General features: G+C 37.4%; 1 long non-coding RNA gene across 1 annotated transcript in view; it reads left to right on the top strand.

The window, feature by feature from the left end:
• The window catches only part of LOC141574612 (uncharacterized), a 1,056,998-nt gene that overhangs the window by 94,561 nt on the left and 948,134 nt on the right, over positions 1-14,303 (top strand). The window contains exon 2 of the long non-coding RNA XR_012501497.1: positions 8,625-8,777. This is a non-coding gene — a long non-coding RNA (uncharacterized LOC141574612). The remainder of the gene's footprint in view (positions 1-8,624; positions 8,778-14,303) is intronic.

The following is a 14,303-nucleotide window of genomic DNA, read 5'->3' as shown; positions in this document are numbered from 1 at the left end:
GATTTCTTGTCAGAATTGGAACATGCCAAAGAACAATATTAAAGCTTTTCCAAAATGCATGTTCAAGTAGCAAAGCAGTTTTAAAAATTAAGGAAAAACACACTCACAAAGAAGAAACAACAGTAATTATTAACTTTGGAGGCAGTTTGGAGGAAAACATTCTGATAAGGTTAAGTAACTACATTTTTAAAATGCTAACATAACTCATTTTTGACATAATATTTGGTTTTACTTATGTTTAAAATTCTAACATATTCACAATATAATGCTTCATTGAATATTTAAACTAGGATTTTTCTTGCAAAATATGGCTTCTACTATCTGGTTTTACTCAAGAAACAGAATTGGCCTAGATTTAAATATTATGTATTTGAATATTATGATTAATAACCTCAACTGATCAGCAAACTGTGCCCCAAACTTTAAAGACATCTAAGCAAGCAAGCACGAAATCTCTCCCAAACCATAGGGAGTCAAATGAAATGAAGAAATGAAGACACTGGGTCCACAAGTAATTTCATTATTAGCAACTAGGGAGAAGGGAGCCTATCTCCCTGTTCCTCACTTATCACAGTACTTTGTGCTTTTTTGAGGAGTGTAATTCTGTGTTTTCCTGATGTCATATGCCAAGACAGTTTTTTTGTGTGTTTGTTTTTTAGATGTTGAACGGTTTTTAGAAATTTAGAATGCGACAGTGGCAGCAGTAGACATGAGAAGAGTTCATATAAAGTAGGACGGGTCCAATAGAATTGTGTGATTAATGGCTTTGGAAAATCCTTTCAAATGCAAAACGTTTGAATAACTACTTATTGGTTCAAATCCTGTGTAGATCAAGAGGGAGTACATAAATAGATATCAAACTGGGTGGGGCCTCCTTATGGGACTGGGGCCAGTGGCTTAGAACTGCTATTGTGCAAAATCTCCTCCGTTCTCGTATCTCATTCTCCCAAGCCCCTAACCTCTAATATTTTTTTCTCTCTCCTGAGTAAAATAGGCACTCTTTACTCTGACATTTGACCTCTGCAACCCAATGCAATAAGTCTAACGTTAAGAATTTTAAATACCACGGTAGACTAATAATAAAGAAGGCTTTATGTAAAAGTTTACTGCCCCTTCATCATAAAAATGTAGGTAGCTGCCTATGGCTCATGCATATAGCTGGTCCTACTCAGGGTTCATGGCAAAAAAAAAACTAAAGAGTCATTATCACCCCAAATTTGGATGAGTGAAATATAGTGAGAGAAAAAGTATAACTAGATTTAAGTGTGACTAGATGGCTGTAGCCACCAAGCAGTTAGGAAGTAAAATCTGTTGGTGACAGATATACATTCCAGCAAGCCTCTTCTGCATTGGTCACCTGCAAAAAGAGGTACAATTTAGAGTCAAAGGCACCAAGCCAAAGTAAGAAATGTCAAACAAATGGGCACTGAATTTCAGTCACCATTCGGAAACAAAGGAAGGGGTTATTGGCAGTTAAACTAGATCAACTTGATCCTCAGTTTTAAATCCTGCAGTGGTTTTCCGTTGTACTTCACGCTCCAAGCCCTGGCCATTGGAACCTCTGTGTCTCCGACATTACCTTGCTTCTCCCCTTCCTTCTGTATGCTCTATGCCCAGGCATCCTTTCTGTCCAAGAATAGGACAAGGATTCCAGTCACAAGAGTTCTTAGAATTCTTGTTTCTTATGCCTGGACTGCCTTCTCCTCTCAAACCCCATGTCCCAGAAGAGTTTTTCCAAGTCAGAACTCCTCCTCCACCACTTACCCACTCAACACTTACTCCTTTATAGCACTTATCTCTGTCAAACAATGTGTTCCTTATTCACGCAAGGAGTTTCTGTGATTTTTCTCTAGAATGTCAGCTCAGCAAAGATTTGCGCTACTCTGTTTTATCCATCCTGTATCACATGACTTGGAAGAGCATAGATGCCTAGTTGATACTTAACTGGCATTGTAAACTTTAAGGTCATATATTAATTAATTAATATTTATTAATCACTTATGCAGCATTCCTATACCCTAGTTGCGTTTCTAACCCCTTTACAACTACTAACTAACCTAACAGCCTTGTGACATAGGTATTAGAATTACTCCCATTTTACTGGATGGAGAAACTGAGGTATAGGAAGGTTAAGTTACTTGCCGAAGGTGAAAAAGCTGGTAAGAGACAGCAGTGTTCCGGGTCTATGCCGTTAGCGCAACAGTTTATTGACCTTATTGTATGCTATTGAGGCCAACTTACGGATGAGGAAGCTCTGCATGATTTGAGGCAGAACCACAGTTTGGTCCATCGGTGGGAAGAGTGGCTGGTTTTCAGGAAGTTCTAGGATGTTAAGAGCTTTACTTTGTGGCTTCATTTAGAACAGCTTTCCCTTCTATTTCAGCTTCAGCTTCTGGACAAATGCCTATATGTCTGATTATGACTTGCTTTCTGACCAAATTTCTGAGTAATAGTGTTTTCTTCAGAGAAGGAAAAAAAAATGTTAAGTTAGCATTTCTTAAATCCTATCGATTGAACACTAGTTTTCCACGATATTTGAATAGGTGTTCCCGTAAAAAAAATTAAAGCTTGTGTGATGAAAAAAAAATGTGTAACTGAAGAGAAGTAAAAGGAAAAGGTTAAAAATAAAAAGAATATTTTGTAACACAAAAAAGAAGAAAAAGTGTAATATGTGTAAATTGGCCCTGAATTGTGAAGCCATATGATGTTTACAAAATGTTCTTTTCATATATTTCCAGGGTCTTTCATATTTATTAGATTGCTGTAGGCTAAATTGAATTTTGAGTACTAAATGCAGCCACAAGTGACTAATTCTCTAAATTTTTGAAGAATTGAGGACAACATTTAAATAATTCTTTAAAAGCATTTTCATTCACATGTTGTTAAGCCACTTTTTCCTACTTTACCCAAATAGCTGGTGACAACGTGCACAGGTTTCTTAATCCAAGTTTCTGCCTGTCCATTAAAAAAAACACGGATGTCTCTAATGGCATTTTCCTCGTGGCCCTGCTTGGCCAGGGCTCCTAAAGAAATTCAACTGACTAAGATCTGAACTCTGTCAACCCTACAGGCTGCAGCGCCGACAGCTCACATAAGAGAGATTTATGTGGTCTATCACCGCATTTTAGCTTTTCAACACAGTTATTAATCAGCCTGTTGTGATCCTAATATTTCTGAATGACACAATTTTGTGTAAGCCAGGAAACCTTCACCGAATTAGGAGTAGGGCTGGGGGCGAGGGGACGGGTGGAAGAGATGTTAAACATGGCCAGAAAGCGAGGAGGGGTGTGTGTGTGTGTGCGTGTGTGAGTGAGTGTGTGTGATGTGGTGGTGTTCTTCCTTGTCTTCCCCCTCTCCTCCTCCTCCTCCTTCCCCACCTTTCCTCTTCTTTGTCTTCCCTACTCCTGTTGCCAAAAGTCTTGTCTGATCGGCCTGCTTTTTTTAATGCAAATTGGTGTGTGGATATTGATTTTAATGCCATCTTTCACTTATGGTTTAAATGCTCTCTTCCTAAGGGGGTGAGGACCAGGTTTATTTGCTTTCAGAATGTGAACCAGAATAGAAACTGGAATTGCCTGTTTACAACATTTTAAACTTGGAGGGTGGGAAACGGATTGTGAGCACATGTCAGGTGTGTCATCACTGTGGTTTGGGTTTTAAGGAGAGATGTAGTTTTAAGCAAATATTTAGAATGCTTTTGCCCAATTAAAATTCCTCCATTGTTTTTTATATTTGTTTGCCTCAGGGTAGACTCTAAATTATTTTCACTTTTGTTTTCCTTTCCGTGTCCTCCTGTAGTGAGCCCAACAGTAATTTTCTTTGACAGCCTTGATGTTTTCTTCTAATTCCCATTAGTGTGTGTTTGTTATTTTTTTCCTCCCTTCCTATCACTGTCTTCTTTCTCTTTTAAATTTTATGGCATCTGTATCTGTTGAGATAATTGGGACACAATCATAATCTTTGTCACAATCGTTATTTGATAGGTGTTTCTGCATGTACATTTAGATGTTAGAAGTGCTTAGGATCTAGACACAATGAACCAGCCACATCTATTGTAGAATCTGTCCTCATCTTTTTTGATTTAGTGGTGGGAAAAAAAATATATGGTTTGGCTTAATTAAATGGAACAGAGTGTCTCTGTATGAAATAAACCCTTCCATTTAAAAGATACACATTGTCAGAAATAGCTAGCACGTGCAGAGAGAGGAAACCATGTGGGATTCTCTAACAGTGAACACATTCATGGTTGATTCCCAATAGGACTAGGAATTGGTTTAATACAGTAAAAATGTCATTCCCGTGTATTCTTTCAGAATACTTTGATCAATACCCTCTCTGACCAGATACTTTTTGTCATACTCAACACATTGTAAATCGATCAGTCAATTAGTAACAAGTGGACAAGGGACTTAATCATGGTCAATTTAAGTTTTTTCATCTGTAAAACAGTTACAGGGACTTCTTATAGATTTGGAATGAGGATTAAACTGAATTATACATATAAAGCCCTTAGCATAGTGTCTAGAAAATAGTAAATATTAAATATATATTTATTAGGAGTAGTAATTTATATTCATATCAAATGTCAGCTAGGAAATACGAAAGAGACAAAAATATATGGCATGAGCCTGCCCTCAAGATGTTTTCAGTCTAGTTGGAAAACAAAATATAATATAAACACACACAGCTCTAGTCAGAATGTCATGAATTGAGAAATTGCCAGTAGGAAGTGCAAATACTGTAGCAGATTAGAAGGAAATACGTATCATGGATAATATTATTATGCAAGGTAGTTGTCGCTGTAATAAATACTTCCAGTAGTTCTAATTTATATACTGAATTTAAAAGAGTAAACTACCTCGTGCTCAAATGTAAATCTCTCATTATATCATCATGACATGCCCGTCTTGATTTCTCACATTTCTTCATTACCCAAATCTCGGTCATCATTCCAGATTAACTGACCCCTCTCTATAGTCATTAGGTTGATCTGTATTAAATGTAAATAGCTTACTCGTAGATTTGAAATAAATCCCAAGCTGTTCTCTGAGGCATAGAAGACCAATAAGACGTGACCCCTGCCTGTTTCTCCAGCATCGTCTTACGCTCCACTCTCCTTTGCTCACCTGAGTGAAGTAGTTTTTGATCAATTCTCAGAATAGGTGAAAGATTTCTTTCCCTAAGACATTTGTATTTTCTGTTCCTTTGCTTGGAATTCTTCATTCTTCCACTTTTCCTACCATTCAACTCTTCTCTAAAATTTCACAAGCTTCCTCCAGCCCTCTCTCAACCTACCTCCCATCCATGCACTTAGTCTCTGTATCTTAGCCCCTTTCCTTCACAGAACTTACCACATTTTTATTTTATTTGCACTTTGGAGAATCCTTTGTTAGCCATTTCTCTCTCCCCTCCAGGGGAAAATATTTTCCGGAAGATGTGGAGCATGTCTGTCTTACTCACCATTATTACATCACAGAACCGCAATAAACATTTATTTTGAAAATGGACAAAGTTTCCTCCCATTTCTTTCTATATTATATGTGTGAACCGAGTTTGTTCCTAACCCCAGTCGCATCTTGAACTTGTCTTCCCTTATCTCTTTGCTGATGCTGCTCCCTCCTGTGACACAGATTCTAATCCTCGTCTTCTCTGAAAATTCCATCCATTCTTTTACTTCCTCCATAAAACTTATTTTTAAGCAAACATGAGCTAGCTCTCTGCCTTATTTCTTCTATGATGGACTGTTTTTTTTTCTCTCCCTTATGGTACTTAAAACGTTTTCTTAGAATACAATTCTTTTAGCACTTGCTCCGTCACCTATGAGTTTTGCTATCATTCTTTGTGTCAGTTGAGGTTCTTTGGTTACAAGCAATAGAAACCATGTATGGATAACTTGCATCTTTTTTTTTTTTTCTAATACATAAGGCAGCTTGTGGAATGGATGGAAAAATAGAACCACCAGGCTCCAAGAAAGACAGAAATAAGGTCAATTTTAAGATCAAGAAATTTAGAACAAATGAAAAGAATCATCAGGTGCCCACTGGCATAGAATGAATGAATAACTCTTCTATTAGTTATTTGTACTCAAGATTTATATTCCTGAGAGAGGTTTTGGTTGACCTAATTTAGGATACTTTATGCCCACACTATGCTAATATTATAATCAGCACCTCAAATAAGAGTCCCACCAAAATTATAGTCAATGAAGGGAATGTGATCCCTAACAAGTAATTGAGGTCATATATTTACAGAAGAGAGAAGATGGATCTGGGTAGCCACACATTTTGGCTATAAAAAGCTTCACTGAGAGGAAGAAAACTCATTTTCTCCGGCCAGTTAAAAAATGTAGTAGAATATACCATATGTATCATCATACAAACAAGCTTTTCTGATGACTGAAATCATAAAAAAATAGATTAATTTTTTTTAAAAAAACAGGTGTTATTGTTTTACTGCATCATTTCTTCAAGGATTTTTGGACTGGGAAGCAGAGATTTTTTTTTCCCCCTCAGATCCTGTAACACATTACTGTAACTTAATCAATGATCAGTAATATCATTCAAAATTTAGCATGGTATGACCATGACTTAAAGGTATGAAAGGAGACAGGGTAATTTCTTTGTATTATCAGGTACTAGGGATTTATAAGAACTGATGTGTAACAAGATATTCATTGGCCAGAACTGAAGTCTTCAGATCTGGTCAGCAGAACCCTTACTTAGTGTGTTCAGTATTACTGTTTCTAGACCACCGATCAGGTCCTGAGATGCACGTAACTCAATGTAATCCACGTTGCTGGCACAGTAGCTTAAACCTAGTGTACACAGTTGATTTATGGGAACAAAACCTACCTACACGCTCAGCAACTCTACCTGCAGCAAGTAAAACACATGATTGGCTTTTACCCACCACCTGCGACATTCCCTCTCTAACAATTCTTTTTGGCTCTTGTTTAAGGTGAAAGATAATTGGATGGAGCTTTGAATTTATCGGGGAGGGGAAGCAGACCCATGTGGTGTCTAGTGTTCTCCTGCTAGGAGAGGACTGAAATTTGAAGAGTTAACACATGGTTATGCATTTCAAACCTGGAACTCTCCTCCCTCTGTCTCTCCCAGGAAAACTAGTTGAAAAACCCAGTTTCCCTAGAGGATTATGCAAATGCACGTTGAAACCAACAAGTAGGTTGATATGCTTGAATGACGTTGTTTCACAACTTTAGATCAAATAGATTTAATGTGTCATATATGCCCTTTTTTTGAACCCTTTTGCAAAATTTCCTGTTGCATATGTTCATTAGATAAAAATAACTCATTTTGCATAAGTATTACCAATTCCTAAACATATTTAGGTTTGCCAGTATAGTTCCAGAAGAGAGAAGGGTCACAAAAAAAAAAAAGAAAGAAAGAAAAGAAAAGCATATATGTGTATACATATGTATATGCATATTTATATGGATACCTATATATATATTACTTCGTGGACACAAACTGGTCCATTTGCAAACAGCTATCTTATCCGCATCCCATCTTGGCCAAGTCCAAAGAAAAACTTACTTCTTTGTTCAGTCTGCAAAAAAATAAAATAAAATAAAATAAAATAAAATAAAATAAAATAAAATAAAATAAAATAAAGGCTGGTTTCTTAAAAAAAATTACATACGTTACATATATTCATTTGATTTAGATCCCAAAACACATTAAAGTGAGACACTTAGATTAACTTTAGGAAAACTTCTATTAATGAGTTTAAAGTAAGTTGGTAAAAATAATTTAGTAAGATTTTCTCAAGGCCTTCTGTGAACCTGATGCTCCCTGAGGCATTGCTTTTATTGCTTGGAATCTAATTGTGATTTATAAGTTCAGGTCTCTCGCCTTAAACAGGGCAGAGAAGTCAAACTGAGATTTGCCTCCTCGTCATCCTAGTCTTAGCTCTTTCTTATACCTTTAAGCTCTTACACTTCTCTCTTCTTGTATATAATTTTCTTTTCCTGTGTCTCCAGTGTTCTAACTTGGTTAAGCACTAGGCTATCTTCAGCTCTCTTGTTGGAAGGTTTTTGGCCCCCCCCTCCCCGCCTTGGAAAGACTTCCTTGACCCTCTTCTCTCCTCCCACACTTAGGAAATAGGTAGCCTCCCCCATAATCAGGGGCATCGCCTACTGCCGTCACATTCATCCCATCGCACTGTAATTCCATATTTTCTTACCTTTGACCCAGCTGCACTGGAAACTCGAAAGACATAATCTAAGTCTTGTTCATCACTGTAGCTGTGCAGAGTGGGAACTCCACGAATAGGTATTGAATAATGACCTTGCTTACGTTTCTCTCTCCATCTCCTCTCATGCCAGCCACTTGCCATTTCAAACAAAATACAGCAGCATCCTTGTAAAAGCAACTCTTGAAACCAAACTGGCCTTGTCTATACAGTGAGAGTCTTTTCCCCTTTTTCACACACTGCTTGGATGCATCCTAGCCTCTCCACCCTGACCAGATACTCAGCAAGTTGACGGCTGTAACAAGATGTTCCTGTTTTATATTCCTGAGTGCACAACATCTGAAGCAAGTACAAGGTGACTTTGCTGTAACTCAGCAGTCTTTTCAAAAATGTCTTTTTTTTCCCCCTTTTAGGTCTTTAGAACACTGTCATTAAGGGCTGAGAGGTGAAGATACATTAGATAAGAAAATAGCAGACAGGGGACCCTGAAGCACTTTAAGAAACCTCAATCTGCAGGAAATCCTCGTCTTGGCTCCAATCATCAGAAAACCTGTTCTTTACCACAGGTAGGTCCTTCAACCTACATTTAAGATTTTCTACAAATGCCCTTCATAGGAAAAAGTTTCCTTTCTCCCTTATCTCTAAAATGTAAAAATACATAAAATTAACTTTCAAAATTGGAAAGATCTGACTAAGGTCTGTCTAAATTGATTGATTTTATTCCATAGGAAATACAGTAGTTTCTGTATTGCTGCTTCTTGGGAAATTCTACGGGTGACTTATTACTTATTCTAAAGAAGTTTGCTTTAAATGATATAGTCTGTCAACAGCCATTTTGATGCTTCTGCGTCTAGACACTGAATGTCTCTGAGCACAAAGATTGGGTTTTACCGGAATAGCAGGCCTTTCAGTTTGTGGAAATCAAAGCCGAGTAAAATGGATATAATTTTCACTTACTATTGTTCCATCATGTTCATGAGGAAGATAACCTCAGCATGTTAGAAGCTGTTAAAGAAAAAAACATATTCGGTGACAGATGTTAAAGATGGTAAGGCAGGGGTGAGGGTGTATATAGCTCAGTGGTAGAGTGCATGCCTAGTGTGCACAAGGTCCTGGGTTCAATCCCCAGTACCTCCATCAAGGAAATCAATCAAGCAATCAATCAATCAAATTACCTCCCTCCATTAAAAAAAAAAAAGAAAATTAAAGATGGTAAGGCAGACTTTATTAAGGACCATGAACATAGTTTCAGGGACCACTGCAATGGGATTTCACAGAGTCGGAGCCAGTTTGGACTCAATTTCTAATACAGGATAGGCAAGTGAAAATTGATAGCCAAGGAGCAGGGCGAGTGTCAGTGTATAGAAAACTACCAAGAGGAAATATCAGGGGTTAGGGGGATAAAATGACCTAGCAGAGTTTTTTGCTAAAGACAGGCCAGAGAGATGAGACACCGTCTAAGGGATGCTAGAGGTTAATTAGGTTAAACTGACTTACCAGAATTCTTGCTAAATAGAGGTGCACCTAGATGAAAGCTAAGGAGACTAACTAAAGTTTGGTCAAGGGAGGAATCTTTTTCAAAGGTGAGGCTTTTTGTCTTGTTACAGTTGGCAGACTTACGTAGCAAAGCCACATCAGGTTAATGGCATTTATTCTAAAAGTCTGTTTCTTATATTCCCCTATATATAATTTGGCTACTTTTTTCCCTTCTCTTCTGGGTTGTTTATCAGTAAATTTGCTAATCTCCGGAAGGAGTTATAGATACATTGCCTGAAAAGAAAGGAAATTTGGATTCAACTGAAGGAGGTATAGAACCGGCAAGATACGAAACCATCAATGGTCAATTTGCTATATTAAAAGTTACGGGAGGAGAAACACCAACCAAAGTCATTAGTTCAAGCTGTTGTTAAAAAGTTGCAAAATAGGAGCAACCCCTAAGTGAATCTTCTGAGGCAAGCAGGCAGCACAAGGATTACATAGGATAGATTACAGAAGATCAACGTTCAGCTTTGTTTTGAAAATATTTCACTGTTCAATTTCTTGGAAGGTATGGGGAAACTCTGGTTGGGTTTAATCACAGAATGTCTCGCGTTACCAAGCCATGGTACTTGAAACTGTAGAACTGTTTACCAACATTATGATATTACTTGAATATTCAGTTGATTGGCATAATTTATAAGGTTTTACAGGAGATACTTTTCTGAATCGATATATGCATTCTGTTTTCACTATAATATTCACACCCTAACTTTGGAGAGGGGCTAAAGCACCCTATATATTACTCTGCACCACTTGAAACCACTGAGGAATAAATCTATGGTTGTATCTCTTTTCCACCACTTTCAAGCTTTCTCACTCGTAAGTGTCTAGAAATGTAAGTGCCTACATATGCAACAAGTATGTTTGCCATAGATTTAGAATATGTCAGTGTGAGCTGTCATCTTTCACTTCATTATTTCTTTTCCCTACTAATTTTGCTGTTCCCTCAATCTCCCGGGCTGTCTACCATTTATGTCATTATTTTTTGAACCCACATCTCCTTTTCTATTCTGATTACATGATTAGTCATTTATGCTGTGGTTTCTATTCTCAGATCAAATATTTTACCCATTTCTTGTAGAATCACAGTGCAACCTCCCCCTTACTCGATCTTTCATAGGCTCTTTTCTTAAGGAACACATTTTATTCCTGGGAGGTCTCCATCTCTATACCCCTAAACTGAAATTCAGCCTCTACCCAGGTAAAATAACTGGATTTCTTAAATAACACTTCTGTTTTTTTTTATATTGGTTTATAAACCTTTGGATGAGTCTCATTACCTTAATTCTGAACTTGAGGGGGAACAATATTTCTGCTGAAACGTCATACAATCAGTGCATAGTTTTCTACTTAGAAAGTGCACAGTTGAATGGATCAGGAATGAAATGATTGAGTTTTTAGAGGATGTAGATCTCTAAAAGTTTATACATACTCACCTTAATTAATTAGAATTTGTAACAAAATAACAGTGCCTCGGAGATCACAGAACTTTGGAAGAGAAATGGAAAGGCAGAACTGGAGGTTGGAAGTGATTTGGGGTAATTTCCTAGTTGGAAAACAACCCTCCAAATGAAACTTTTCTGTCTGAAGACAAAATACACAGCTGGCATGTGATATGGTTTGATGGAGGGGGCACAGGGAGAAGAAGAGTTTCCAGACTATATTGCATTGATAAAAATGAGTAACAATACTCTTTTGTTTTGTTGTTTTGTTTTAATTCAAACTGTAAGCTTTTTAATGGATCTCTTTCCTAAAGGGAAAAAAGCTGCCAACCTATACCTTATCCTTAGTGGCCTGGGGCATCACAGTTCATTTCAGCCAATTAAAATAACAATTACTGCAAGACATGCTAATGGGAACACCCTTCTTCTGGTGAGTCCCCACCACTGTCAATTGATTAAAACCCCTCAACTTCAGATTTTCATATTGCATGGACTACTTCTACTTCAAAAGAACTTGCACAGTAATTTGGAAGAGCACATTCTATTTATTCCCTTTGTTTTCAAATTTTGTTCTTACTGATTTGTAGACTTTTTTTCTATAGTATTAAAGCTTCTGCTTTACCTTTCCCTAATAGTATGTAGGTACCATATTATTATTATTACATAAAAGCCAATACCATGCTTGCTGACAGGGGGTCTATGAGGTCCATTTTATTGAGATTGTGGAGATGCTTCCATAATGGATTTCCAGTGTAAGCTGCTTTATTGCTGACAGCAAAATGATCATTCCAAGCAGCCTAACTTGACACATGAAAAATCTCAATGATAATGCTGATTAACATATCTTTTGCATATAAATTACTATGGCTTTTTTTTTAAGAAGAGAAAATTATACATTTGGTGGGTTGTTTGCATAGCCAAATAAACATATATCAGGATGTACAATCTAGTAATTAGATGCATTTATCTACTTGTGACACCACTGGAAGATACTCTGAATGAAGACTCTAGGGGCAAAATCCTCCGACTTCGATTGTCATTTCAAAACATAGGACCTTGCACAGCAAAATGAGTACTTCTCCCTAAACAGAGAAAGCGTTTCTCTAAGTGTTCGGTCACTTAAGCTACAGTAATGAATTTGAAATAAAGCTTTATTTTTTAGAAGGACATCCTTTATAATTTATAGATATGCTTGTCTTATGTTTCATCTTAGTAGACTCGGTGTTTATTTGAGGGGGAAAAGGAGCTACAGGACTAGAGCATTTCTATTTTCCTGAGGATTTAGATATTTAGAAACTATTTAGCATTTAAAAGTACCTGTTTTGACCCATGTCCGAAGAAGGGAATGCTGAGAAATGCATGACATTTCAGTGTGACATGTACCCCACAGTTAAACATAAAAATTTAGGTACTGAGGTTTTTAGTGCATACTTCACTAAGGATTAAGAATTTTTTTGGGGGGGGGTGGGCTGTTTTTAATGGAAATTTATAAATGATCATAATATCTGCTGTTTCTTCAAAAATGTCGAAATACTACTATAACTATTTACCAACAATGGATGCAGGTGCATTTTATTATATCTGTCAGTTTGATAGAAGTATGCCAAATTAAAGCCTGAACTGAACAGCAAGCCTCCTGTGAGACAACGTCACCCTCGTTAATCTGGCCCCAACAGAGTCAAGCGTTGTAGGTAACCTATGGGAATTTTGTTCTTTCTGACACCCCGATTTTCTGATCCTCATACGTTTAACAACTTTCTCTTTTGATACCTCCTAGTATTGTATTATTAAATATAATAATATAATTGATTCCACTCCATTCGAGTCAGGCATATGTTTTAGTTGACTCCATTTTTCTGAAGTGACAGGAAAGAAAAATTTATTCTTTACTTCTTAAGAGGAGGATAGATCTGAAGAAGGGCACCTTTTCTTCCTGTGAGGACCAGAGTAGATGGGCTGTCCGTCTGAAGGCTCGGTCATTAGACATAAGAATGGTATCTCAAGATGTAGGCTGAGGGGATAGCTGCTTTAGGATAAAGGACAGAGAAAAAGTTTGAAAAAGGAAAGAACAATCAAAAGAAACTTTGTCAGGTATAATCCGCTTTTCCATCCCTGTCTTCATAAAATGATTGGTTAGGAAAATCTCATCAAAAATTACTCCACAGTGCTATTGAAGAATATGTGATACTGTGATGTAATTAAAAAACACATACATATTTTTTTATCCCCGGTTCTGGAACTTGGCTCCTAAAACCTCTGTAGTTTCTTGTAGTGATAGGAGTAAGAAGAGCATCTTTTGTTATTGGAAATTAGCCCCTTTCAACTATAGCTGAGTTTAGAGGTGACTGTTGGAGGATGGAGGCTAGTTGCTAGAGGGAACCATAAGAAGGTTGGGACTTTCAGCCCCATTTCCCAACCTTGGGGAGGAGAGAAGGGCTGAGGACTAAGTTAATCACCAGTGGCCAGTGATTTAAGCAACCATGACTTAGTAATAGGACCTCCATAAACACTGTAAAAGAAAGCATTTAGAGAACTTCCAAGTTGGTGAACACATCGAGGTGCTGAGAGGATGATGAATCCAGAGAGGGCATGGAAGCTCTGTGCTCCCGCCACATGTCTTGCCCTATTTACCTCTTCATCTGGCTGTTCATTTGCATTCTTTACTGTTATCCTTTAGAATAAACTGATGTCATTGTTTCCTTCACGTGAGCTGTTAAAGCGAATTATCAAACCAGAGGAGAAGGTGGTGGGAACTCCCAATTTACAGCTAGCTGAAGTATAGGATTCCCCAGCTTGCAATTGGTAACTGAAATGAGGGACATTCTTGTGGGACTTAGCCCTTAACCTGTGGGCTCTGAGCTAACTCCACATAGTCAATGTCAGAAGTGTTCAATGTGCAGGGAAAATCCACACGTTTGGCATCAGAAGCGTTACGAATAGAGGAAACAGGAGTTTTTCTTTTAGCGGAGAATTTGGGATTTCGTGTTATTAGTTTGGTTTATAAACGCGTGTGGATCTGATGGCAGGAGCTGATTTAGAGCAGGGTAATAATGTTATTTTATTAATCTGCATTCTGAGGATGACTTCTCTCTACCTACAACTGTAGTTCTT

The sequence above is a fragment of the Camelus bactrianus genome, chromosome 22 (assembly GCF_048773025.1).
Source record: "Camelus bactrianus isolate YW-2024 breed Bactrian camel chromosome 22, ASM4877302v1, whole genome shotgun sequence".
Lineage (NCBI taxonomy): Eukaryota > Metazoa > Chordata > Mammalia > Artiodactyla > Camelidae > Camelus > Camelus bactrianus.
This window is presented reverse-complemented; position numbering and strand designations above follow the sequence as displayed.